Source organism: Pungitius pungitius, chromosome 1, assembly GCF_949316345.1.
Source record: "Pungitius pungitius chromosome 1, fPunPun2.1, whole genome shotgun sequence".
Taxonomy (NCBI): Eukaryota; Metazoa; Chordata; class Actinopteri; order Perciformes; family Gasterosteidae; genus Pungitius; species Pungitius pungitius.
In genome coordinates, this window is record NC_084900.1 from 19,069,251 (window position 1) to 19,097,168 (window position 27,918).

General features: G+C 39.5%; 1 protein-coding gene and 1 long non-coding RNA gene across 2 annotated transcripts in view; one reads left to right on the forward strand and one right to left on the reverse strand.

Moving 5' to 3' along the window:
- LOC119222608 (1-phosphatidylinositol 4,5-bisphosphate phosphodiesterase eta-2) overlaps nt 1–27,918 on the reverse strand; it is a 159,157-nt gene that overhangs the window by 124,064 nt on the left and 7,175 nt on the right.
- The window catches only part of LOC119222639 (uncharacterized), a 45,196-nt gene that overhangs the window by 15,438 nt on the left and 1,840 nt on the right, over nt 1–27,918 (forward strand). The window lies entirely within an intron of this gene.

Here is a 27,918-nt window from a genome sequence, read left to right on the forward strand (position 1 = left end):
GGAGTGGCGTGACGTTGTTCCTTCGGTGATTGAACTGCAGATACGTGAGTTTGTTTTCTTACGCGAATGACAGGAGATCGTTTGGTCTTTATTTTACGCAACAAAGCGTCAACTTAATATACTATTAATAACCTTCATCGGACCGCAAGAAGGTCCGTCAGTTAATAAGCACGTCAAAAGTTACGGTGGACCAGCCGGGGTTAGGGGGGAGGAGGGGGTCCGCTGGTGGGCGAAACTGCGCACTGAGGAGTGAACAATTGTAATCGAGATGGGGGCTGTAGTATTTGTGTGTGTCCACTAACATTTAATTGTCCAAGTGAAACACGTAGTACTTGTATTAGTCATTGGCGCTGTATGCGTCCATGTTTATTTCACAAAACCGCGCATCTTTATGACATCATCAAGACATGACGGTTAACTTATCCGGAAGTATCCAGGAGCGTTTTTGATGGCACCGCCACGAAGCTTTCAGTAATTTCTACACTATTTGCAAACTTTTGAGGCACTCACCAACCATGCAAAATGTTTTTATATTTTATTTTGACTTGTTGCCAGGATCTTCTCCTGTCTTGTTTATTCTGTGCACATGGGCAGGTGCCACTGTGTATGGTAGGTTGTGTCATCAGTGTATTAATGGGTGAGAGATGTCATCTAGTATTAAAGCGCTTTGAGTTGTCAGAAGACTAGCAAAGCGGTGTACAAGTTCATTAAGTTTGAATGAAAAAGATTCAGCAATGTTTAGAAGTAATTTAAGCTTTTATTAGTTCTGTATTTTGTCAAATTCATAGAAGCTTCCCCCATTTCTGTTTTTTCCAATTCTTTCAAGTTCGTTTCAGCTTTTCTCATTTCTGTATTTTTAGCAATTTTTAAATGTATTTCAGCCTTTTTTATTTCAGCAATGTTTAGAATAATTTCAGCTTTTATTATTTCTGTGATATCAAATTCATAGAAGCTTCTCCCATTTCTGTTTTTTTGATATTCTTTCAAGTTCATTTCAGCTTTTCTCATTTATGTATTTCAGCTTTTTCTATTCTTTCAGCAATGTTTAGAATAATTTCAGCTTGTTGCATTTTAAGCAACTTTTTGAAATTAATTCCAGCTTTTATTATTTCTGTGATTTCAAATTCATAGAAGCTTCTCCCATTTCAGTTTTTTTGCAATTGTTTCAAGTTCATTTCAGCTTTACTCATTTCTGTATTTTCAGCCATTTTAAAATGTATTTCAGCTTTTTCTATTCTTTCAGCAATATTTAGAATAATTTCAGCTTGTTTCATTTCTGTATTTTAAGCAACTTTTTGAAATTAACTTCAGCTTTTTGCATTCCAACGCATTTTCAGCAGGAAATGCATTTTCTAGTTAGTTGGAATGCTTCAAGCATTCCAAGTATTGTTCTTCTAATCTTTATTCCGCCTTATTCATCTTCTTCATATTATTATTCTTCTATTTCTTCCGCCGCACCTTTCAACTCCTTCACACTTTCAGCTATTAAGACCATTCAAATATTAAAATGTTCAGCTCATTCAGGGGAGGGGTGCTATGACTTTTCAGCTTTTTAGCTCTTATAATTGAATTAATATAAATTAATATCTTCAACCTTTTTAACATGGTTTCCTAATGGATTAAATTTTCAAATCCTTTCAAAACTTCTTCAACTTTCAACTTTTTCAGCTTTTCCAATCTTTCAGCTAGAGACACCATTTAAACTTTAAAATGTTGACACAAGTCTTAACAATTTCCTAAAAAAAACAGCTTGTTGATATCTATTATAGTTTTTTCATAACCACTCATTATGTTTCACTAGTTTTGGGGTCCTTTAGAGTGAGCGCTAGAGTGCGGGCAAAGTCGGAAGACAAGAGAGGGTCCATGTTTTGTAAACTGTTGGTAGAGCAGTTTTAAAAGACATAAAGACATAAAAACTACACTCAAACGTTCGGTAGAGTCTTGTGTCGCTCAAAATGTAATTATTTTTTGGCTACTCCAAATAGTTTTGCTCCAGGAAGCATTTGTTTGAGGTGTGGGTTCTCGGTAACTGTCTGTGAGCTAAGTGCACCTTGCTCCGTTGCCGCGCCAACGAGCTGGGGCTCTTTCTGTGACTCACAGCTGATCCTAATTAGCTGATTAGTGCAGCCTGACATGACCTCCTTCTCTCCACCTTCTCTCATCATTTCAAACCCCCATGGAGGGAGTTCTTACTGTAATGTTTGATGAGGCCTATTAAATAATATATACTGTCTCTCAACCCCCCCACCCACTCACCCAATACCATCATTTCAAAATAAAAGCTGCAATGATTATCTGTAATTTAAACATGAAGCTTATGATACAGCTGTTTCGTTGAATACTTATTGCGCTTTCAAATAGTACTACAACCACTACTAATATTTCTAGTACTTCTAGTAGTACTTCTAGTATTTAAACTGGTATTATTACTAAAATACTTTTACTACTAGTATTTCAACCCAATGGAGGGAATTCTTACTGTAATGTTTGATGAGGCCTATTAAATAATATATACTGTCTCTCAACCCCCCACCCCGCCACCCACTCACCCAATACCATCATTTCAAAATAAAAAGCTGCAGTGAAACATAAAGCTTAGGATTCAGCTGTTTCGTTGAATACTTATTGCGCTTTCAAATAGTACTACAACCACTACTAGAATGTCTAGTACTTCTAGTAGTACTTCTAGTATTTCAACTGGTATTATTACTAAAATACTTGTACTACTAGTATTTCAACCCAATGGAGGGAATTCTTACTGTAATGTTTGATGAGGCCTATTAAATAATATATACTGTCTCTCAACCCCTGCACCTACTCACCCACTCCCCCAATACCATCATTTCAAAATAAAAGCTGCAATGATTATCTAATTTAGCCATGAAGCTTAGGATGAAGCTGTTTTGTTAAATACGTATTGCTCTTTCAAATAGTACTACAACCACTACTAGAATGTCTAGTACTTCTAGTAGTACTTCTAGTATTTCAACTGGTATTATTACTAAAATACTTTTACTACTAGTATTTCAACCCAATGGAGGGAATTCTTACTGTAATGTTTGATGAGGCCTATTAAATAATATATACTGTCTCTCAACCCCTGCACCTACTCACCCACTCCCCCAATACCATCATTTCAAAATAAAAGCTGCAATGATTATCTAATTTAGCCATGAAGCTTAGGATGAAGCTGTTTTGTTAAATACGTATTGCTCTTTCAAATAGTACTACAACCACTACTAGAATGTCTAGTACTTCTAGTAGTACTTCTAGTATTTCAACTGGTATTATTACTAAAATACTTTTACTACTAGTATTTCAACCCAATGGAGGGAATTCTTACTGTAATGTTTGATGAGGCCTATTAAATAATATATACTGTCTCTCAACCCCTGCACCTACTCACCCACTCCCCCAATACCATCATTTCAAAATAAAAGCTGCAATGATTATCTAATTTAGCCATGAAGCTTAGGATGAAGCTGTTTTGTTAAATACGTATTGCTCTTTCAAATAGTACTACAACCACTACTAGAATGTCTAGTACTTCTAGTAGTACTTCTAGTATTTCAACTGGTATTATTACTAAAATACTTTTACTACTAGTATTTCAACCCAATGGAGGGAATTCTTACTGTAATGTTTGATGAGGCCTATTAAATAATATATACTGTCTCTCAACCCCTGCACCTACTCACCCACTCCCCCAATACCATCATTTCAAAATAAAAGCTGGAATGATTATCTAATTTAGCCATGAAGCTTAGGATGAAGCTGTTTTGTTAAATACGTATTGCTCTTTCAAATAGTACTACAACCACTACTAATATTTCTAGTACTTCTAGTATTTCAACTGGTAGTATTACTAAAATGACTTTTACTACTACTAATATTACTAGTACTACTAGTATTTCAACCCCAATGGTGGGAATTCTTACTGTAATGTTTGATGAGGGCCATCAATTAATAACTTTAGTTTTCTTAGCTTAGGGCGACTTTGGGTGAGTGGGGAGGGCGGCCGTCCTCCAATCAGAGGGTTGGCGGTCTGATCCCAGGCCCGGCTAACCTGTATGTCACTGTGTCCTTGGGCAAGACACTTGATCCCAGCATTGTTCCTCTAGCTGTGACTACACTGTGTGAATGTTAGTTACTGGTTGGGCAGGTGCCACTGTGTATGGTAGGTCCTGTCATTGGTGTGTGAATGGGTGAATGATGTTATGTAGTGTTACGGTGCTTTGAGTGCCAGAAGACTAGAAGAGCGCTGTACAAATCTATTTTACCAAGTCCATTTGGTTTGAATAACAAACAGTCTGTCTCTCAAACCCCCCCACCCAATACCATTATTTCAAAATAAAAGCCTCAATGATTATCTGTACCTCAACAATGGGTACACCACAATTGCTTTCAAATACTAGTGAAACTAGTACTTACTTCTTCTACTGCTGCTAGTACCACTAGTACCACAATTACAAAAAATGTATTTTTTAATTCTCAGCTTTTCCTATTTCTATTATTTCAGCTTTTATTATTTGTGTTTTCAAATTCATAGAAGCTTCTCCAATTTCTTTTTTTGCAATTCTTTCAAGTTCATTTCAGCTTTTCTCATTTCTGTAATTTCAGCAATTTTAAATGTATTTCAGCCTTTTCTGTTTCAGCAATGTTCAGAAAATTTCTGTATTTTCAGCCATTTTTAAATGTATTTCAGCTTGTTTCAATTCTGTACTTTAAGCAACTTTTTCAAATTATTTTCAGCCTGCATTCCAACGCATTTTCAGCAGGAAATGCATTTTCTAGTTCATCTTTTTATTCTTCTATTTCTTCCGCGCCCCCTTTCAACTCCTTCACACTTTCAGCTATTAAGACCATTCAAATATTAAAATATTCAGCTCCTTCAGGAGAGGTGTGCTATGACTTTTCAGCTTTTTAGCTCTTATAATTGAATTAATATAAATTAAAAACATCAACCTTTTTTAACATGGTTTCCAATGGATTACATTTTCAAATCCTCTCAAAACTTGTTCAACTTTCAACTTTTTTAGCTCTTCCAATCTTTCAGCTAGAGACACCATTTAAACTTTAAAATGGTGACACAAGTCTTAACAATTATTTAAAAAAAACAGCTTGTTGATATCTATTATACTTTTTTCATAATCACTAATTATGTTTCATTAGTTTTGGGGTCCTTTTTGAATTTAGAGTGGGCGCTAGAGTGCAGACAAAGTCGGAAGACAAGAGAGGGTCCATGTTTTGTAAACTGCTGGTAGAGCAGTTTTAAAACACATAGAGACATAAAAACTAGACTCAAACGTTCGGTAGAGTCTTGTGTCTCTCAAAATGTCATTATTTTTTGGCTACTCCAAATAGTTTTGCTCCAGGAAGCATTTGTTTGAGGTGTGGGTTTTCTGTAAATCACTGCCTGTCAGCAGCTTCTCCGTCGCCATGGATACTCCACTCTGTCAGTTGGTCTCACCCAGCTGAACCATAACGGCTGATTAGTGTCGTCACGTGACACAGCTATTCTTTCAACCAGGGTTCGTACAGTCATGGAAAAAAATAACAATATGGACATGTTTCTTTATATACAGCCCCTGAGATTACTTTGGGATGTCAATCTGAAGTTCCACACCCAATAGCGCCCCTGAACTTGGCCATAGGTCCGGCCAATCATTGACCAGGAAGTTGTGTGCAGGCGAACGGAGAGAGCGGAGGGGGCGGGACGAGGGAGAGACTAAGAGCGATGAGCAATGGCGGATACGATGGCAGATGCGTCTGCTAATCGCAAGTTTAGCTTCAAGTTAAGTTCAGGGTCCGTGTCGAGGAAGAATGACATGGACGTGCGTGTCGTGAGTGGGTACGGTGACCCGGGATGAGCAGACCGTAAGTAATGTGGAGGCAGGACGGTTAGATATTTGGGACATGGGAGAGCGATACGTGCTAGCTAGTTATACTGCTAACGAGGCTACTCCCCTTCTGCTGGGGTGTGACGTTGTTCCTTCGGTGTTTTCATTAAGCTGCAGGCACGTGAGTTTATTTTCTTACGCGAGTGATACTATTAATAACCTTTTCACGGTCCGCAAGAAGGTCCGTAGGTTAATAAGCACGTCAAAAGTTACGGGGGAGGGGCGTGACGTTGTTCGGTGATTGAGCTGCAGGCACGTGAGTTTATTTTCTTACGTGGTGTGATACTATTAATAAACTTTTCGCGGACCGCAAGAAGGTCCGTCGGTTAATAAGCACGTCGAAAGTTACGGGGGACCCCGGACGAGCGGACCGTAAGTAATGTGGAGGCAGGACGGTTAGGTATTTCAAACATGGGAGAGAGATGAGCGCTAGCTAGCTTAACTGCTAACGAGGCTACTCCCCGTATGCTGGACTTAAACCGGGGGCGTGACGTTCCTTCGGTGTTGTTATTAAGCTGCTGGCGGAGCCCGGGAAGTACACCTGTGATTGAGGAAGCGCAACGGTAGGATGTTAGCCGCTAGTTAAGTGTTTAGCTGACTTTAGGAACTTTATTAGCTCGTCTCCAACGCTGAAGGCTTCACCGCGCCAGCGAATAACGACGGCCAGCCGCCTCACCTCTACAGCCCGTGATGTGCCAGCAGCACGCATGCTTTCTCTCCCTCCCTCTCCCACGCCACTACCCGACGTGAGTAATATCCTGCCACACGTGAATCCACCTTGTCCACGAACAGCAACGTGATCAGCTGATCGTGGCTCCTTTTTTTACGTCTACGTTATGGGTAGTTTTGAATGCTGTGATTACTTGTTTGCTGCATTCAGTGTTACAGTACAGTGTTAAGCTTGGCCTGTCGTTTACTGCATCTATGGCTATATGTTGCTAATGACATTACCACGCAGTGGAATTAATGTACGTTGTTACGGGGAATTTATTTGTTTTGTTCTGGTTACTGAGCCCCCTTCAGTTAGAATAACTCCCCCTTGAGTAAGACTGGTGTTTCCCTGTTAAAGCATGGTCATGAACAAGGGGAAATGTTTCAGTATGAAATAATTGTTCTAAAATTCTCTAATTAAATCATACTTTGAAATTTAACTTTCTATATGGTTGGTTCGACCTGCTACATAACTATACTATAACGAGTCTTCATACGTTTTAATGTGGTGTCAGAGACTGATGTTGTTCACCGGTTACGTCTGTTTGAGGACAGAGTTTAGTTTTATAACTAGTATATAACTAAACCGTATATTACTACAGAGAATGTATTTTTTAATTCTCAGCTTTTCCTATTTCTATTATTTCAGCAACGTTTAAATTAATTTCAGCTTTTATTTCTGTGTTTTCAAATTCATAGAAGCTTCTCCCATTTTTGTTTTTTTGCAATTGTTTCAAGTTGATTTCAGCTTTTCTCATTTCTGTATTTTCAGCCATTTTTAAATGTATTTCAGCTTTTTCCATTCTTTCAGCAATGTTAAGAATAATTTCAGCTTGTTTCATTTCTGTACTTTAAGCAACTTTTTGAAATTAATTTCAGCTTTCTGCATTCCAACGCATTTTCAGCAGGAAATGCATTTTCTAGTCTTTATTCAACTTAATCTTATTATTCTTCTATTTCTTCCGCGCCCCCTTTCAACTCCTTCACACTTTCAGCTATTAAGACCATTCAAATATTAAAATATTCAGCTCCTTCAGGAGAGGTGTGCTATGACTCTTCAGCTTTTTAGCTCTTATAATTGAATTAATATAAATTAAAAACATCAACCTTTTTTAACATGGTTTCCAATGGATTACATTTTCAAATCCTCTCAAAACTTGTTCAACTTTCAACTTTTTCAGCTTTTCCAATCTTTCAGCTAGAGACACCATTTGAACTTTAAAATGTGGACACAAGTCTTAACAATTTTATAAAAAAAACAACTTGTTGATATCTATTATACTTTTTTCATAATCACTAATTATGTTTCACTAGTTTTGGGGTTCTTTTCGAATTTAGAGTGGGCGCTAGAGTGAGGACAAAGTCAGACAACAAAAGAAGGTCCATGTTTTGTAAACTGCTGGTAGAGCAGTTTTAAAACACATAGAGACATAAAAACTACACTCAAACGTTCGGTAGAGTCTTGTGTCGCTCAAAATGTCATTATTTTTTGGCTACTCCAAATAGTTTTGCTCCAGGAAGCATTTGTTTGAGGTGTGGGTTCTCAGTAACTGTCTGTGGGCTAACAGCAGCAGCTCCGTTGCCGCGCCAACAAGCTGGGGCTCTTTCTGTGACTCACAGCTGATCCTAATTAGCTGATTAGTGCAGCCTGACATGACCTCCTTCTCTCCTCCTTCTCTCTTCATTTCAAACCAACCCCCATGGAGGGAGTTCTTACTGTAATGTTTGATGAGGCCTATTAAATAATATATACTGTCTCTCAACCCCCCACCCCGCCACCCACTCACCCAATACCATCATTTCAAAATAAAAGCTGCAATGATTATGTTATTTAAACATAAAGCTTAGGATTCAGCTGTTTCGTTGAATACTTATTGCGCTTTCAAATAGTACTACAACCACTACTAGAATGCCTAGTACTTCTAGTAGTACTTCTAGTATTTAAACTGGTATTATTACTAAAATACTTTTACTACTAGTATTTCAACCCAATGGAGGGAATTCTTACTGTAATGTTTGATGAGGCCTATTAAATAATATATACTGTCTCTCAACCCCCCCACCCCCCCACCCACTCACCCAATACCATCTTTTCAAAATAAAAGCTGCAATGATTATGTTATTTAAACATGAAGCTTAGGATTCAGCTGTTTCGTTGAATACTTATTGCGCTTTCAAATAGTACTACAACCACTACTAATATTTCTAGTACTTCTAGTAGTACTTCTAGTATTTAAACTGGTATTATTACTAAAATACTTTTACTACTAGTATTTCAACCCAATGGAGGGAATTCTTACTGTAATGTTTGATGAGGCCTATTAAATAATATATACTGTCTCTCAACCCCCCACCCCGCCACCCACTCACCCAATACCATCATTTCAAAATAAAAAGCTGCAGTGATTATGTTATTTAAACATAAAGCTTAGGATTCAGCTGTTTCGTTGAATACTTATTGCGCTTTCAAATAGTACTACAACCACTACTAGAATGTCTAGTACTTCTAGTAGTACTTCTAGTATTTCAACTGGTATTATTACTAAAATACTTGTACTACTAGTATTTCAACCCAATGGAGGGAATTCTTACTGTAATGTTTGATGAGGCCTATTAAATAATATATACTGTCTCTCAACCCCTGCACCTACTCACCCACTCCCCCAATACCATCATTTCAAAATAAAAGCTGCAATGATTATCTAATTTAGCCATGAAGCTTAGGATGAAGCTGTTTTGTTAAATACGTATTGCTCTTTCAAATAGTACTACAACCACTACTAATATTTCTAGTACTTCTAGTATTTCAACTGGTAGTATTACTAAAATGACTTTTACTACTACTAATATTACTAGTACTACTAGTATTTCAACCCCAATGGTGGGAATTCTTACTGTAATGTTTGATGAGGCCCATCAATTAATAACTTTAGTTTTCTTAGCTTAGGGCGACTGTGGGTGAGTGGGGAGCGCGGGCGGCCGTCCTCCAATCAGAGGGTTGGCGGTCTGATCCCAGGCCTGGCTAACCTGTATGTCACTGTGTCCTTGGGCAAGACACTTGATCCCAGCATTGTTCCTCTAGCTGTGACTACACTGTGTGAATGTTAGTTACTGGTTGGGCAGGTGCCACTGTGTATGGTAGGTCCTGTCATTGGTGTGTGAATGGGTGAATGATGTTATGTAGTGTTAAGGTGCTTTGAGTGGTCAGAAGACTAGAAGAGCGCTGTACAAATCTATTTTACCAAGTCCATTTGGTTTGAATAACAAACAGTCTGTCTCTCAAACCCCCCCACCCAATTCCATTATTTCAAAATAAAAGCCTCAATGATTATCTGTACCTCAACAATGGGTACACCACAATTGCTTTCAAATACTAGTGAAACTAGTACTTACTTCTTCTACTGCTGCTAGTACCACTAGTACCACAATTACAAAAAATGTATTTTTTAATTCTCAGCTTTTCCTATTTCTATTATTTCAGCTTTTATTATTTGTGTTTTCAAATTCATAGAAGCTTCTCCAATTTCTTTTTTTGCAATTCTTTCAAGTTCATTTCAGCTTTTCTCATTTCTGTAATTTCAGCAATTTTAAATGTATTTCAGCCTTTTCTATTTCAGCAATGTTTAGAAAATTTCTGTATTTTCAGCCATTTTTAAATGTATTTCAGCTTGTTTCAATTCTGTACTTTAAGCGACTTTTTCAAATTATTTTCAGCCTGCATTCCAACGCATTTTCAGCAGGAAATGCATTTTCTAGTTCCGACTTATTAGTTGGAATGCTTCAAGCATTCCAAGTATTGTTCTTCTTTTCTTTAATCAACTTATTCTTCTACTATTTCTTCCGCCGCACGTTTCAACTCCTTCACACTTTCAGCTATTAGGACCATTCAAATATTAAAATGTTCAGCTCCTTCAGGAGAGGGGTGCTATGACTTTTCAGCTTTTTAGCTCTTATAATTGAATTAATATAAATTAAAAACATCAACCTTTTTAACATGGTTTCCAATGGATTAAATTTTCAAATCCTTTCAAAACTTCTTCAACTTTCAACTTTTTCAGCTTTTCCAATCTTTCAGCTAGAGCCACCATTTAAACTTTAAAATGTTGCCACAAGTCTTAACAATTTCATTAAAAAAAACAGCTTGTTGATATCTATTATAGTTTTTTCATAACCACTAATTATGTTTCAGTAGTTTTGGGGTTTCTTTCGAATTTAGAGTGGAGTTTTCCGGATGGTCCCGCGATTTAGAGTGAGCGCCTTGTCAGGATTCAGTAAAAAAAAAAGAGGCACTTTTATCTTTACGGCCACAATATTCACTTTTCAGCCTTCATTTAAAAAGAAAACATTAGCCGTGCTTGTGCTGGTTGGACTCGTATAAGTTTGGAATCTCAGAGTCATTTACTTTTTGCGTGAGGAGCCCGATTGTGAGACAAAGTCTGCCCCGAGCCCCATAAGCTTCCATACAAATCTGCCGACATTTAAAAAAAAAAAAACACAGACGGTACACTTTTTGTAAACGGCTGTTTGAGCAGTTTTAAAACACATAGAGACATAAAAACTACACTCATGCGTTTGATAGGGTCTTGGGTCTCTCAAAATGTCATTATTTTTTGGCTACCCCATATAGTTTTGCTCCAGGAAGCATTTGTTTGAGGTGTGGATTTTGTCTAAATCTCTTCACTCTCATCGCCGTGAGCTAATTAGCGACCAGCTGTTGATCTATGGCCATAAAGACGTAGCTCAGGGACGTGCAGGTTTAACCGTGGTTAGATAACGGTACGTATGGACGTGCGTGTCGTGAGTTGGGACGGAGACCCGAGATGAGCAGACCGTAAGTAATGTGGAGGCTGGACCGTAAGATATTTGAGACATGTGAGAGCCATAAGTACTAGAGTGCTAGCTAGCTATACTGCTAACAAGGCTACTCCCCGCTGGAGACTTAAACCGTGGGTGTGACGTTGTTCATTCGGTGTTGTCATTAAGCTGCAGGCACGTGAGTTTATTTTCTTACGCGAGTGATACTATTAATAACCTTTTCGCGGACCGCAAGAAGGTCCATAGGTTAATAAGCACGTCAAAAGTTACGGGGAGTGGCGTGACGTTGTTCCTTCGGGGATTGAGCTGCAGATACGTGAGTTTGTTTTCTTACGCGAATGACAGGAGATCGTTTGGTCTTTATTTTACGCAACAGAGCGTCAACTTAATATACTATTAATAACCTTCATCGGACCGCAAGAAGGTCCGTCAGTTAATAAGCACGTCAAAAGTTACGGTGGACCAGCCGGGGTTAGGGGGGAGGAGGGGGTTCGCTGGTGGGCGAAACTGCGCACTGAGGAGTGAACAATTGTAATCGAGATGGGGGCTGTAGTATTTGTGTGTGTCCACTAACATTTAATTGTCCAAGTGAAACACGTAGTACTTGTATTAGTCATTGGCGCTGTATGCGTCCATGTTTATTTCACAAAACCGTGCATCTTTATGACATCATCAAGACATGACGGTTAACTTATCCGGAAGTATCCAGGGGCGTTTTTGATGGGACCGCCACGAAGCTTTCAGTAATTTCTACACTATTTGCAAACTTTTGAGGCACTCACCAACCATGCAAAATGTTTTTATATTTTATTTTGACTTGTTGCCAGGATCTTCTCCTGTCTTGTTTATTCTGTGCACATGAGCAGGTGCCACTGTGTATGGTAGGTTGTGTCATCAGTGTATTAATGGGTGAGAGATGTCATCTAGTATTAAAGCGCTTTGAGTTGTCAGAAGACTAGCAAAGCGGTGTACAAGTTCATTAAGTTTGAATGAAAAAGATTCAGCAATGTTTAGAAGTAATTTAAGCTTTTATTAGTTCTGTATTTTGTCAAATTCATAGAAGCTTCCCCCATTTCTGTTTTTTCCAATTCTTTCAAGTTCGTTTCAGCTTTTCTCATTTCTGTATTTTCAGCAATTTTTAAATGTATTTCAGCCTTTTTTATTTCAGCAATGTTTAGAATAATTTCAGCTTTTATTATTTCTGTGATTTCAAATTCATAGAAGCTTCTCCCATTTCAGTTTTTTTGATATTCTTTCAAGTTTATGTATTTATGTATTTCAGCTTTTTCTATTCTTTCAGCAATGTTTAGAATAATTTCAGCTTGTTGCATTTTAAGCAACTTTTTGAAATTAATTCCAGCTTTTATTATTTCTGTGATTTCAAATTCATAGAAGCTTCTCCCATTTCAGTTTTTTTGCAATTGTTTCAAGTTCATTTCAGCTTTACTCATTTCTGTATTTTCAGCCATTTTAAAATGTATTTCAGCTTTTTCTATTCTTTCAGCAATATTTAGAATAATTTCAGCTTGTTTCATTTCTGTACTTTAAGCAACTTTTTGAAATTAACTTCAGCTTTTTGCATTCCAACGCATTTTCAGCAGGAAATGCATTTTCTAGTTACAACTCTTCCTTACTTACGGACTGCATCATTACAAGGCACAACAGTTTATCAGTCTTTATACAAGATCATTGAATACCAGGTAAATAATGGAGTACGGTAGAACGCACACGAGGCCCCTTGGCCCTCGGTACAACCAGGGCCATGCAAGACAGCAGCATTGCTCTGTTCCAGCCAGCCCAAAGACCAACGCAAGCAGGTCTCTGTTCCAACAACTACAGGAGTGCAAAAAGGAGCTCTCCCGTCAAAAGGGCCTGAAAGAAATGTTCATCAACAGGGAGAAAGCCACCCCGTGAGGAGCTGGAGAGACATAAGAGGGCCAGTGACCCGGAGGCCATGATCACCTTCGGGATCGCCAGCGGGGCTCACAGCACCATCAAAACCAAAAAGAAGAAGTTGCTGCAAATGGATTAGGGGAATATGAAAACATCGTACATAATCCTTGAGCGTGAATTATCAGCAAAGCTTCAGTGCGAGAGGGAGGAAAAACAAACTCTCCTTGATGAACTTGTGCAGCTGAAACTCAAGTCTAAGACCAATCAGATCCACGAAGATTTGAAGCTGAAAGAGCACGAGGACATTATCAGCGAGAACGAGGCTCTTAATCTCCAGTGCCACCACCACCTTCTTGACATCAACTCCCTGTAAAGAGAAGAGTGTTATCAAATTGTTGAGGGATCTGAAAGATGAACAGGTCTCAATCAACCTGGATCATGCCACCAAGCTCCACGCTGAGGAGGAAATCAATTAGGCCTGTGGAACACAACTCAGGCTGCTCAAAGAAGAGCATGAGGACAACATCGGCGAGAAAGAGGGTCTTAAAAAGAAGGTGGCGGCCCTGGAGATGGAGAAACAACTGGCTTCAACCAACCAGGAGCAGGTCATTGAGACCAATGTTCAGGAGCACGTCAACCACGACCGCCAGACTGAGGAGAACCTCCACCACTCACCAAACGTGGAGGAGCTGAAAGACACTGGGAGAAAGAAAAAAGTGAAACTCTCAGTCTGGAAGAAATTCAAACGTGCCATGAGTTTCAGTTCTGCAGTCTAATAACACAACACACACAAACAAACACTGTATTGACTACCAGGGGTTAAATAACATTACAATTAAGAACAAGTATCGTCTTCCCCTTATTAACACAGCCTTTGAACCCCTAAAAGGAGCAACCATTTTTTCTAAGTTAAACCTCCGGAATGCATACCATCTTGTCTGCGTCAGGGAGGGGGATGAGTGGAAGACAGACTGCGTTCCGGACCCCCCTAGGCCACTTTAAGTATTTGGTCATGCCTTTTGGGCTTACCAACACGGCTGCAGTCTTCCAAACCCTTATTAATGATGTCCTATGTGATTTTCTGAACCGATCTGTTTTTGTTTATTTAGAATACATCTTGATCTTCTTCCAGAACACTGAGGGTTTTTGGAGCCAGGCCCAAATGGAGGGCTTGACTGTGAGTGTCTTGTGGTCGGATTTTCCGCGGAGCCTTTCAGGGCACAGTCTGAATGAGTTACACGGCACCTCTATGAAGGTAGATTTTCTGTATTTATTATGCAAAAAAAAGAGAGCAAATTTATTGCATTGACATCCCAAAAGTTACCCTCTTTTCTAGAGCTGTTGATTCTTTGGCGACACTTTACATTACGTCATTTAATTGACGCTTTTATCCAAAGCGACATACAATAAGTACATTTCAACCGTAGAAATAAACTCAGAAGAGCAAATAACAAGAAAGTCCTCAAATAAGAAGTTTCAAAACATGTTGGTGCAATGCATACTATTAAAACAATGGCTTCTTTAGCACTACTAGAAGACATTGCAAATGGTGCAATAAGGAGAGAGCGCATATTTAGAGAGGGAGGATTTGCTTGCACATGAGGACAATGGGATGGACTCTATTCTACTCTGGAGTTGCCCATGGTGTGAGGCGCAACACGGGTGTGGGGATACTTACAAGTCCCCAGCTGAGTGCAGCTACATTGGAGTTTACCTCGATGGAAAAAAGGGTTGCTTCCCTACGGCATTGGGTGGTGGGGGGGGAACTCTGACTGTTGACTGTGCATATGCACCAAACAGCAGCAGGAGAATTCAGCCTTTTTGGAGACCCTGAATGGAGTCCTGTATGGGGCTCCAGTAGGGGACTCCATAGTCCTACTGGGAGGCTTCAATGTGCATGTGGGCAACGATGGAGATAACTGGAGAGGCGTGATTGGGAGGAATGGCCTCCCTGATCTGAACCCGAGCAGTCGTTTGTTATTGGCCTTCTGTGCCAGTCACGAATTGTCCATAACGAACACCATGTTCGAACATAAGGATGTACGTGGTACCAGAGCACCCTAGGTCAAAGATCAATGATCGATTTTGTAATCATATTGTCTGATCTGAGGCTGCATGTTCTAGGGTAAATAGGTAAAGAGAGGGGGCAGGGCTGTCAACTGATCGCCATCTAGTAGTGAGCTGGGTCAGAGGATGGGGGAAGACTCAGGACCCGGAAAACCCAAGTGTGTAGTGCGGGTTAATTGGGAACGTCTGGAGGAGGCCCCGGTCCAAAAGATTTTCAACTCACACTTCCGGCGGAGCTTCGCTCACATTGGAGGAGGAGGTAGGGGACGTTGAATCAGAGTGGTGTATGTTCCAAAATTCCATTGCCGAAGGTGCGGCAGTGAGTTGTAGCCTCAAGGTCTTGGTGCATCAACGGGCAGTAACCCTCGAACCCGGTGGTGGACACCGGTGGTCAGGGAAGCCATCCGACTCATTCGCGATCAGAAGCGTCTGTGCATTGACTTTGCATGGACTCTACTCAGCGAAAAATGTGCTTCTCTTTAAGTGTGAACGCAGAATCAGAAGGGGAATACTTCCCCTGGCTTAACAAGACTTATCTTAGTAAGAAAGTAAATACAGTATGTACATTCCAATAATTAATAGATACAATACATAGAGAATGAAAAAGGAATTATTTCACTTTTCTTTGAATGTTCTGTCAGATATGTAGATGGCATAAACAGGTAGCTGTGAGAGGAAACCAGGCCCAACCATTTATAAATTCTCCCTGGCAGTCCTACAGAAAGGAAAGACTTGATGGACACATTGTGTCTGAGTATCACAAACTGCCCTGTCATTACCAGCAGGTAGTTCTATCATGATTTGATAACATCCTTGGGAAATTTAAAATACTAATAAAATATCTAAACACATCAGGATATTTTCCCTGCTTTTCTTTTTTCTTGGCATTCTGCTGCAAATTTTGTAAATGAGATAAACCAATGTTGTGCATAATAATCATCAGTGACTTACATAATCTCTGACAACACAAACATATCATTCACAAAAAATGTCCACGTAGCGGCTGAACCCGACCAACGCATCACTACCCCCACTAATATACAGTATATATATATATATATATATATATATATATCCAGCTACAATGTTCCAACCAGTATAGGCCTGATTCTGTAATGCCAGATATGGCCCAGGTTTGGCAGTCATCACTGGGCCAGATTACGTTTCAGTGCTCATTACCGATAAACCCGGTGGCCATGTCTCAACCAGAATAGGCCCGTTTGTAAAATGCCAGATATGGCCCAGATTCTGCAGCCATAGACGGGCCAGAACCTGTTTCAGTGCTGGTTGGGGATAAACCTGGTTGCCCTGTCTGAGCTAGAATAGTCTGTAACAGCTACATTTGGGCCAGATATGGCATGAATGAAATGGGCCAAAGCTGGCTCACATCTGGCCGCATCGAGACGGAACACAGCCGAACTAGCTGACACTCAGCTGCAATACGACCGAGTCCGCTGGCTACCTGCGACAGCCAACACACATGTAGCTTCATTCACATACATGTGGAGAAGTGTCTATGTATTCTCTTTAACTACTAAATGCTCTACTACGTTGCTGTACTATATGTCACTACTATGCTCTAAAGGCTTATGTGTGGAAACTGTATAGTATGATTGCAATATTGAACCCAACAAAACATGTGTTGGCTGTTTGCTACATGTTGGCGGGCTATCTGTGTAAAACAGGTTTCCTTGGAAACAGCTGATATTTTTTTTAATCAGGTCTGTCTTAGATTACGGGTCGACGTCACATGATTTCAGCATTTAGATGTTTGTTACTGATTGCAACAATAAAGTGTCTTGAAATGCACCTCCGAGTGGCCTTGTATAATAATTAGTTGAAATAGCTGGCGGCCAATAACATAACCCCATAGGCTTTTTATTGGGAATATTGCAATAAAGAAAAACAATATTGGGAATCGACAGTGGCTCCTTCTGCTTGGCATGAAGTGATGATACTAAACAGAGCTGAAGTTTCTCCCCACTCAGAATTACACAGTAAATTCCCCGATGGTGCATGATTAAAAACAGGGCGTAACAGCCAGATGAAGCTGCCAGTCCTCTCAGCAGTGGCCTAATCCCTTCGGAGATCTCAAAATGAAAGTGATAATGTTGCTGTGATCTAATGGGAGCTGTAGTTCAGTGAGACTCTCTTCTACTTTGGCATCTCTATTCCTAAAGCACACATTCTTCCAAATACTGTCAAGCAAATGTAATGTAGTGTACGTAAATATTCATGAACCCACTGAGAGGGTAAGGAAAGTATCCACGCCTTGCTCTGCCGTTCAGTATCCAAGAGCTCATGAAGGAGAGGACGAGTGTCTCTTGTCTCTTTTCCAGTTTGCGATGCTGCTTATTCCCCGCAGCCCTACAGAGAACACTGCAGACGTAGCCTCCTATCCTCCACCTCTGGGAGCAGATACCAACCAAATGGCGGCTGAACCCAACCAACGCATCACTACCCCCACTAATATATATATATATATATATATATATATATATATATATATATATATATATATATATATATATATATATATATATATATATATATATATATATATATATATATATGTATATTATACACACATACATACACTCCTGCCACGGGAAATATGTGTTTGTGATAGTGCACATTTATTTGGAGCTTTGATAGGAGGGGCTGAGTTGCCCAAATGAAGTGATTTCATGAGCAAGGATCAGTGTGCAAACATCATCAACAACATTTAATTTCTCTGGTTTGAAATAACAAACGCTGCAGATCATTTAAACTTTCACTAGTTATCATTAATGATTTGGGTAATGCAATGGATGACGGAATATAACTCGTCTGATTTCAGCACATCTCTACTCATCAAGGATGGTTTGAGATGAAAGAAGCTCCCGCTGCTAATAACCAGAGAAGTGTGAAAGTAGCCCCGCAGAGGCATGATGTCGGGTTTTTATTACACATCTGGGAGGGCGTTTCACTTTCCAAATGAATGTCCAACACATGCTTGCTTGCTTTTTACTACAGAAATAATTGGTCAAGTTCAGGAAAAGCTGATGATTTGGCTTATTCATTTGAAACAATATTGGCTATTTATGTTTGCACATACATGGAATTTGTCTCTGGTTACACATTACACTCGGAAATACAAATAGCAACAGAAATATATAAGATAAAAATAAAGAATATGAAGACAACAAAATAGAACACAAAATTCAAGAATACACATTTACTGATATGTACAATATAAATATGACAGTGCTAGTAGTCCTATATATATATATATATGTATATATTTGTTCCATAAAGTAACATAAAATATTGTTATATCAAGTCCTGTGCAGTGGTTTGATCCCCAAAGCTAAAGCTGCCCCCATTGATTGCTCTGTCATTAAAATGTATGTTTTGTCTCATGTATTTATGTTGGGCAGGCTGCTGGTTGCTAGGGGACAAGTGATGCACCCACAAAACCTTCTTTCATAGGATTTATTACTTTGCCCTTTTGCAATGAGGCATCCATTCTTTGTGAGAGTGTGGTTGTGTGTGTGTGTGTGTGTGTGTTCTAATCAAAAAACAAAATCCCTCTTTCAGTCTACTGGACAGAAAACATTAGAAATACACATTGAGGGGTTTATTTTACCTCTTTTCTGTAAGTTTAAAATGTACCCTCAGAAAGTTGCTAACAAATGTGTTGTTTTAATGTCAGTAATCAACGGGTGGCGTTTAATGTTGATATGTATTCGTATCTTTAGTAGTAAAAGTGTCTTTTCAACTTGTCAGTGTTACTCCTCTGTATAATTCAAAATATCCTTTGAATCTACAATGAAATGAAAAAAATCAATTTTAGATTTCTGATCTAGTAATCCATGCAAAGAAGCATATACATCTTATGCATATTACAACAATAAGTTGCTTATTATCAACCAGGGGAGTTTTATGTTGATATACAGTATTTTGATTATGATATTTGCCCTTCTTAGTTAAAGGTTGTAATGAGTTTTATGACAGTCAAGGTATTTGCAAATATGAAAATGATCGCAGTGGCCTTCACTATATATATATATATATATATATATATATATATATATATATATTAGGGCTGTCAAATGATTAAAAATTGTAATCAAATTAATCAGAATTTTCAGTGGATTAATCAGGATTAATCACTATTTGCAATTACACCTGAATCCTAACCATTTTTTCTTTCTGAAATGCATACCAAAGATAGATAACAGGACACAGATACATAATTAGCATTGTTATTATGATCATTATTATTTTTTAAATAAATACAGTTTATTGATATTTGACTTGGTTTAATTCATTCCAGAAAATAATCAAAGCAATGTTATTTGATAAGTTACAGACTGATTTACCTGCTAGAAGGGTCTCGAGCCTCTGCAGTTTATCCCACTCTGCTGCGGTGGGCAATACGAGTTTGTGCTCCTGATGGTCCAGGGCTGCGATGACCAGACATGTCAACCCTCCCAATATTTCCGGGAGACTACCGAATTTCAAAGCCCCTCCCGAAAATCTCCCGGACCGACCTTTCTCCCGAATTTCTCCTGATTTCCACCCGAACAACAATATTGACCAGTGACCATCCGTCACTGGGCGCCGTTTCAGACCGAACCATGACAAAGGTTTCACTTTAAAGTCAAGCGAGGCAATTAGAACGAAAAAAGATGGATGAGACTGGCGCTGCAAAGAAAACCGCTAGCACCCCCAACCCCCCCCCCCACCCCCCCCCCCGTTGACCGCTAGCACCCGCACCCCCCCGGTCCTTTTGAATTGGCAAGTATGGAGATGACGGCCTCTTTATTTCTGCTCACGCGCTTGACAATTTCCAGCATCGAATTCCAACGTGTTGGAACATTTTGCTATTGTGTTGGTCAAATGATCTGAGGTTGATTTTGTTATTGGCCTGCGAACATTCAGCGTGGACTGGCGCAAACGACTTGCTGAACCTGACGGCCTGACATATGCCTACAGGTGGCAGTAATGTGTTGTATAGGATGAAGTGCATTCCCTAGAGGAAGAGGTACTTTCCTGACCTGAATAATTTGTCACACTGCACATGCTTGAAATGTTTAAAAAAAATTGACGTAATTAACAACAAACAACTAATTAATGTCGTTAACGCGCTATTTTTGACAGCCCTAATATATATAATATATATATATATATATAAAATAAAAGGGTAGCTCCTAGAGCTGTATGGAATAGTGCAAAGCTGCATTCATTACCAAGACATTAATAACTTATGGCGAGAAATATGGCATGCAATAGTCTGCCAGCTTACACCTGCTCTCCCTCTCGCTCTCAAACACACACCCACAGAGAGCTTTGTCCTTGCCTCTGTAAATATCTCAGTCCCAAAATGTAGTCAAAGAAAATGAAATATAATCATTTGCAAAAAAAAGATGCAGGAGAAAAAAATATTTTTGACCACGGTAAAAATGTATTTTTGTATTAATGATGCGGTCAAGCAGCAATCTAGCAGCACCATAAATTACATTTATATAACCACAAGATCTGATGTATGCCACCATTTTTCATACCACTAAAGAAGAGAAGAGAAAGTGAGGGACTGAATATTGTGCTACATTTATAGCAGCTGTTGCTATATTCAATGTTACTTTGGACACAATGGGACCACTATTGTGTCCTACCTATACGATTAAATGTAATTGATCAAAGGCTTTTCTCCAACCACACGCCCAGCTTTGAGTTACTGCTCAACATACAGAGCATTTAATACATTCACACGTCATACACACAGTCCCTGGGTCCTTTGGCATGTTTGATCAGCATCACCCTCTGCCTCATCTAACATGCTCTTCAATATTCTATCATATAATCTTCATCAGCCCTTCCAATCGCCCTAATCACCCCTACCCGCTCCATATTATGCACATCAAGCAGTTTTTTTTATCATTATGGTGTGTTGTATAATTCATTAGCCTAGTGTGTGTCAGCAATGAGGGGGCCAGAGGTGCTATTGGTGGTAATTGCCTTGGAGAGATAGTGAGGTTCAGTACTTTGGGGGTGGGGGTATAGAAGTGCCTGTTCACACACACAAAGGGTTGAAAGCTGACTGGCTCCACTTCAAATATGCGGCAGAACATACATTAAGTATTTCCATCAGACCCCTAGTTTCTTCCATTACTTTGTCTGTGGCCTCTGTTTAATCCAAAGTGAAGAGTTCTAGTGTTAATGAGCCCACCATCACTTGACCTCGGTGAAGAAGGGAGGCTTTCACTTGTGGCAGTGGTTGATTTCGTGAGTCTGGAATATGTATATTTTAAAGGTACTATTAGATTGATAACGACGGGAAACAGAGGACAGGTATACAATGCTATCGTTCAGGGTTTGGCCTGAGATTTCTCTTCATAAGTGTAAATGGCCACTAACTGGCAGGTCTCCCTGCTACCGCCATTCGACTTCTGCAGCTCATTCAGAATGCAGCAGCTCGACTGGTCCTCAACCTTCTGAAATTCTCCCACACCACACCACTTTTCTGTTCTTTTCACTGGTTACCGGTGGCTGCCTGCATCGAGTCCAAAGCATTGGTGCTCACATACCGAATGGATCGGGTCTAGTCTACATCCAGGACCCTACATCCCAAACAGCGTGAAACTCTACATCCCAAACCGCACACTCTGCTCTGCATCTGCCAAGCTGCTTGTTCCTCCCTCTCTGAGAGAAAAGCACTCGGCGAGATCGCGACTCTTTGCTGTCCTGTCTCCTAGATGGTGGAATGAGCTCTTTGATGACATCCTGACCGCAGAGAGCCTTTACATCTTCAAACTCAAGACACTCCTCTTTAGACTCTACCTCGACTAAAACACTAACAAACTGTAGCACTAACAAATCATAGCACTTAATTTGTACTTATAATGGCACTTTTCTATAACAGGTTTTGAAACTGATTATTTGATGAAAATTGCATTTTCTTGTGAGTTTGTATCTCTAGGGTTGAAATGCACTTATTGTAAGTAGCTTTGGATAAAAGCATCAGCTAAATAACATGTGATGTAATGTTATTGACTGCCACCACGTCCGTGGACGCAAGCACCTCTCTTTGAGTGCATCATAGGAAATACAGTGCTTCATTCAGAAGCTAAGTGACCTAGAGCAGTGTTCCCCATCCCCAGAGGAGGGGTCGAGGAGAGGAAGACGAGCCATTGTCTGTCCAAGCACTGTGTGAATGTTTTTAAGATGCAATATGAACTAGAATCTTAAAATTAAGATTGGACGGGTCCTCGCTACGCTTTGGACGTTGGGGCACTGGCCAGATGGTTAGAAATGCGGTGGCGTTCGCAATTCAGTGGTGTTGGTTCATGTTTCCACCAGGCTTGGATTATAATATGGATGTATAGAGGGTAATGATGTCATGAGAATTGAGAAATATGGAGCAGTTTAGATGAAGTACGTCTCGAGTTGAAACCACTGTTCCATTTGTTCTCTTTTCTTCTTTGCCACAATAATTCCATTTCAGGTAGAGTACACAATTCCAGGGTGTGACTTGGTGATAACCAAAACATTCTGATGTACCAGTCCAAAATTAAAGCCTCTCAAAATACCATACAATAGCCATTTTCCTTCAATATATCAATCACCAGACTACATTTCGTCATTTTCAGATTAGATTTAAAAGGATACAATCACTACTTTCATGACCATTCCACTTCAGGCTGAGAGAACACATCACCATGGTGTAACTTGGTCATGACGAGGACATTTTGATGTACCAGTCCAAAATAAAAGCCTCTCGAAATACCATACATGAGCCAATTTCCTTCAAAATCTATCACCAGACTGTTTTGTCATTTGCAGATTAGGTTTAAAAGGATACAATCAATACATTCATGACCATTCCACTTCAGGTTGATAGTAGACATCCCCAAGGTGACACTTATGGATAGCTAGGACATTCTGATGTTCCATCCCAAAATAAAAGCCTCTCAAAATACCATACATGACCCAACTTCCTTCGAAATCTTTTAAAAGGTGTTTTTTTTTAATCTGCGCCCTACGCATATCGTTTAATATTTCTTCCAGCAAAATGCAACTTTTAGAGGCCAAGGTCTCAGGAGCGCACAGCGTGGATTTGAAAAGAATCTGGTTTTATCCAGTTCGGTCTTTTACAACTGTAATAAATTATGAAAATATGCCAAAAAGGCACATCTTCAATGATTAAATGCAGCGCCCCCTAATCTTCAAAAATTATGAAAAAAATAGGGTATGTTTAGGGGTTCCATGTTTACACACGCTGCAATTTTGGTGAGAGCAGGCCAAGCCATTTGGAAGTTATAAATCTTGCCAGATTAAGCCACACCCCTTGCAAAGTTCATTAACCGTAATATCTTAAAACCATAAGACAGGTTAGAAATGATGATATGGATGTTTAAAGGGTGAGAAGTTCATGCTATATGAGAAATATGGAGCAGATTAGATAAAGTATGGTTGAGTTAAAACAACTTCAACATTCGTGGCGAATGGTGGTTTTTTGAAAATGCTCCCTACACACATAGTTTCTTTCGGAAAAATGCAATTTTTAGAGCCTAAGGTTTCAGGATCACACTACGCGATTTTGAAAAGAATCGGGTATAATCCTGGGAGAGTTCGGCCTTTTACAACTGTAAGAAATCATGAAAATAGGCCAAAAAGGCAGATTTTCAACCAACTAATTACAGCACCTCCTATTCTTTAAAAATTATGAAAGAAATTAGGGTGTGTTTACACATGCTATAATTTTGATGAGGGCAGGCCAAGTCATTTGGAAGTTAAAAATCTGCCAGTTTAAGCCACACCCCTTGTGAAGTTAACTAGCCCATATCTTATCAAAACAATGAGTTATCAGCACCATTCTGATATATTAGGGGCACATTGAACCAATAATGATCCACCAAAGGTTTCATGACAATCAAACTCAGTGTTTAGGAGAAATTACAAAAAATGTGTTTTTCACAAAATTCAAAATGGTGGAAAATCTAGTTAGGCACATTTGCATACCATGATTGACTTTTCTGTAGAGCATGTCGAAGAGCACCTGTGTGCCAACTTTCAAGTTGATCAGACATCGGGGGCGGAAACTGGCCTTGTGTGGTCTTTTTTAAATTTCTAGAAGGCGCTATAGAGACATTTCTTTAAACCCAAACGTGAGCCCCAAAAATTATCAAATTTTCTAACAGCCCGGATATCCATGCCAAATTTAACAACTTTTTGAATCTGATAAAGGACCCAAAAAGGCCCGCGGTTTCCCAGGGATAAAACCTGATTCCTTTCAAAATCGCGCAGTGTGATTCTGAGACCTTAGGCCCTAAAAATTGCATTTGGCCGGAAGAATTTCCAAACTATGTGTAGGGAGCATTTTAAAAAAAACACCATTCGCCATGAACGTTGAAGTTGTTATAACTCGACCATACTTTTTCTAATCTGCTCCATATTTCTCATATAGCATGAAACTGTCACCCTTTAAACATCCATATGATTATTTCTGACCTGTCTTATGGTTTTAAGAAGATATTATGGTTAATGAACTTTGCAAGGGGTGTGGCTTAATCTGGCTTTATAACTTTCAAATGGCTTGGCGTGCCCTCACCAAAATTGCAGGATGTGTAAACATTGAACCCCGGAACACACGCTAATCTTTTCAGAATTTTTGAAGATTAGGGGGTGCTTCATTTAATCATTAAAGATGTGCCTTTTTGGCATATTTTCATAATTTCTTGCAGTTGTAAAAGACCGAACTCCTCCCAGGGATTAAACCCGATTCTTTTCAAATCCACGCAGTGTGCTCTTGAGACCTTGGTCTCTAAAAGTTGCATTTTGCCAAAAGAAATATAAACTATGTGCGTAGGGCGCAATTTAAAAAAACACCTTTTAAAAGAGTTTGAAGGAAGTTGGGACATGTATGGTATTTTGAGAGGCTTTTATTTTGGGATGGAACATAAGAATGTTTTGGTTATCCATAAGTGTCACCTTGGGGATGTCTACTATCAACCTGAAGTGGAATGGTCATGAAAGTATTGATTGTATCTAATCTGAAAATGACAACATGTAGTGGTGATTGAGATATTGAAGGAAAATGGCTATTGTATGGTATTTTGAGAGGCTTTAATTTTGGACTGGTACATCAGAATGTCTTAGTTATCGCCAAGTCACACCCTGGGGATGTGTACTCTCTACCTGAAATGGAATTTCCGTAAAAACTATTTACGGCCGCAGAGCCAGATACTGGTAACAGGAAGCCACATTTTCTAGTTATATTTATCTCTTTCAATGAATAGGTCCAATATAAAAAGTGAAATGGTGCCAGCACCTCAATAATTCCATGTTGGGATCATGTGCTCATTTGGGTTCTCAAGATGAAGGGCCGTTTTGGGTTCAGGGTCCATTTTGGTCACATCTGACCATAGCACCTTCTTTCACATGTTTGCAGTGTCTCCCACATGACTGGTGTTAAACACCAAACTGTATTTCATATGCAGCTCATCCAGAGTTACATGGCCTCTTGATTGCTGCTCTTATAAAGACATCACAATCTACTCAGAAAGAATGTCACCCTCACGATGTTCATGATAGACTAAATGAACACTTCGTGGCAAAGAAGAAAAGAGAACAAATGGAACAGTGGTTTCAACTCGCGACATACTTCATCTAATTTTAAGATTCTAGTTTTGTGTTTATTATTGAAGCATAGAAAGGACAAAAGGATCCATAACGAGTTGGGAGCTTTGGGGATTGATGGAGGCCCGGAAGCTCATACATACAAACATTGCTTCATTTCATTGGAGTATGGATTGAATGTATTAAATTAATAGCAAATAGATAACAACCATTTGTCTAGTATGGCCTCCAATACAGTAAATTGACTTTGTGCTTCCTAAAAATTCCTATCCTGGTGTTTTTAGGGTATATGGTTTTTATGGTACATTGTTTTTCCCTTTTACACTGCAGATGTTTGTGTTCATCTGAATGAAGCAGAGGATGGGCGGGGGAATCAGCAAGTTTGTGAAGCGGTTACTTAAAACCTTGGAGACTGTGTACGAATAATCCCTATGTTAGATTAGTGAACTACTACACACTGCTGACCCGACACACCCGTCTCCTCCAACCCAGGATGCTGCTAAGGCCTGGCTACCACATCTGGTGCTCTATGCTGGTATCGCAACATTCACAACATAAATGAAAGCATTGATCTTCTGGCACCAGTTATCTGCAACAGTCTTGCAGGTGAAATAGAATCTGTTCTGAGAGAAAATATATACGCTGAACATCTACCAAAACACGTCCAGTACAAGATGCAGTTGCCCTGCAAAATCTGTTCCAAAGTCTCCTCTGCAGATCGGTTGTGACCCGATTGGAATATCCCTCGGCTTCAGAGTGGGCTGTGATATTCAGTGCTTGAACTCTCTTTGCAGGGGTCTGCAGTCTGCTGGACTGGAACTGAACCCACAATCCTCCCACCATTGGCTCGAGCAGCAGCAGATTGAGTTTTCCACCCCAGTGACCATGTGATGAGAGCATCAGTGTTTTATTTTCTGCAACATGCATCAATGTCAATTGATATTGTTATTTTGCAATTAATGCTGCTAATGTGGTGAGATGATATTATATTTACATACACATAAAAAACCTAAACCCATATTTTTACAATTTCCTTAAATTCCTTAAAAACCATAAATTTGTAAAAGACTTTGAACATTCCAAACAGCCGCATCCCTAACCATAGGTAAACTACTCGTATGGAGCACAGAGCAACGCTTAAGGAAAAAGGAAATGCAGGTTAACCATGTAAAGGACATGTAAGGATTAGGACACGTGGGCGACCACGTCCCTAGAAATTAGAAATTAAACTCTGGCGTGGGATCCTCATGATACCATCAGACTCATTGTTTGTTTTGCAATGAACTTCATACCATAAACCAAGATTTATTTTGAACGTTGGATCCATGCCTATGTGAGTATATACTACACTCACCGGCCACTTTATTAGGTACCCCATGCTAGTAACGGGTTGGACCCCCTTTTGCCTTCAGAACTGCCTCAATTCTTCGTGGCATAGATTCAACAAGGTGCTGGAAGCATTCCTCAGGGAGTTTGGTCCATATTGACATGATGGCATCACACAGTTGCCGCAGATTTGTCGGCTGCACATCCATGATGCGAATCTCCCGTTCCACCACATCCCAAAGATGCTCTATTGGATTGAGATCTGGTGATTGTGGAGGCCATTTGAGTACAGCGAACTTATTGTCATGTTCAAGAAACCAGTCTGAGATGATTCCAGCTTTATGACATGGCGCTTTATCCTGCTGAAAGTAGCCATCAGAAGTTGGGTACATTGTGGTCATAAAGGGATGGACATGGTCAGCAACAATACTCAGGTAGCCTGTGGCGTTGCAACGATGCTCAATTGGTACCAAGGGGCCCAAAGAGTGCCAAGAAAATATTCCCCACACCATGACACCACCACCACCAGCCTGAACCGTTGATACAAGGCAGGATGGATCCATGCTTTCATGTTGTAGACGCC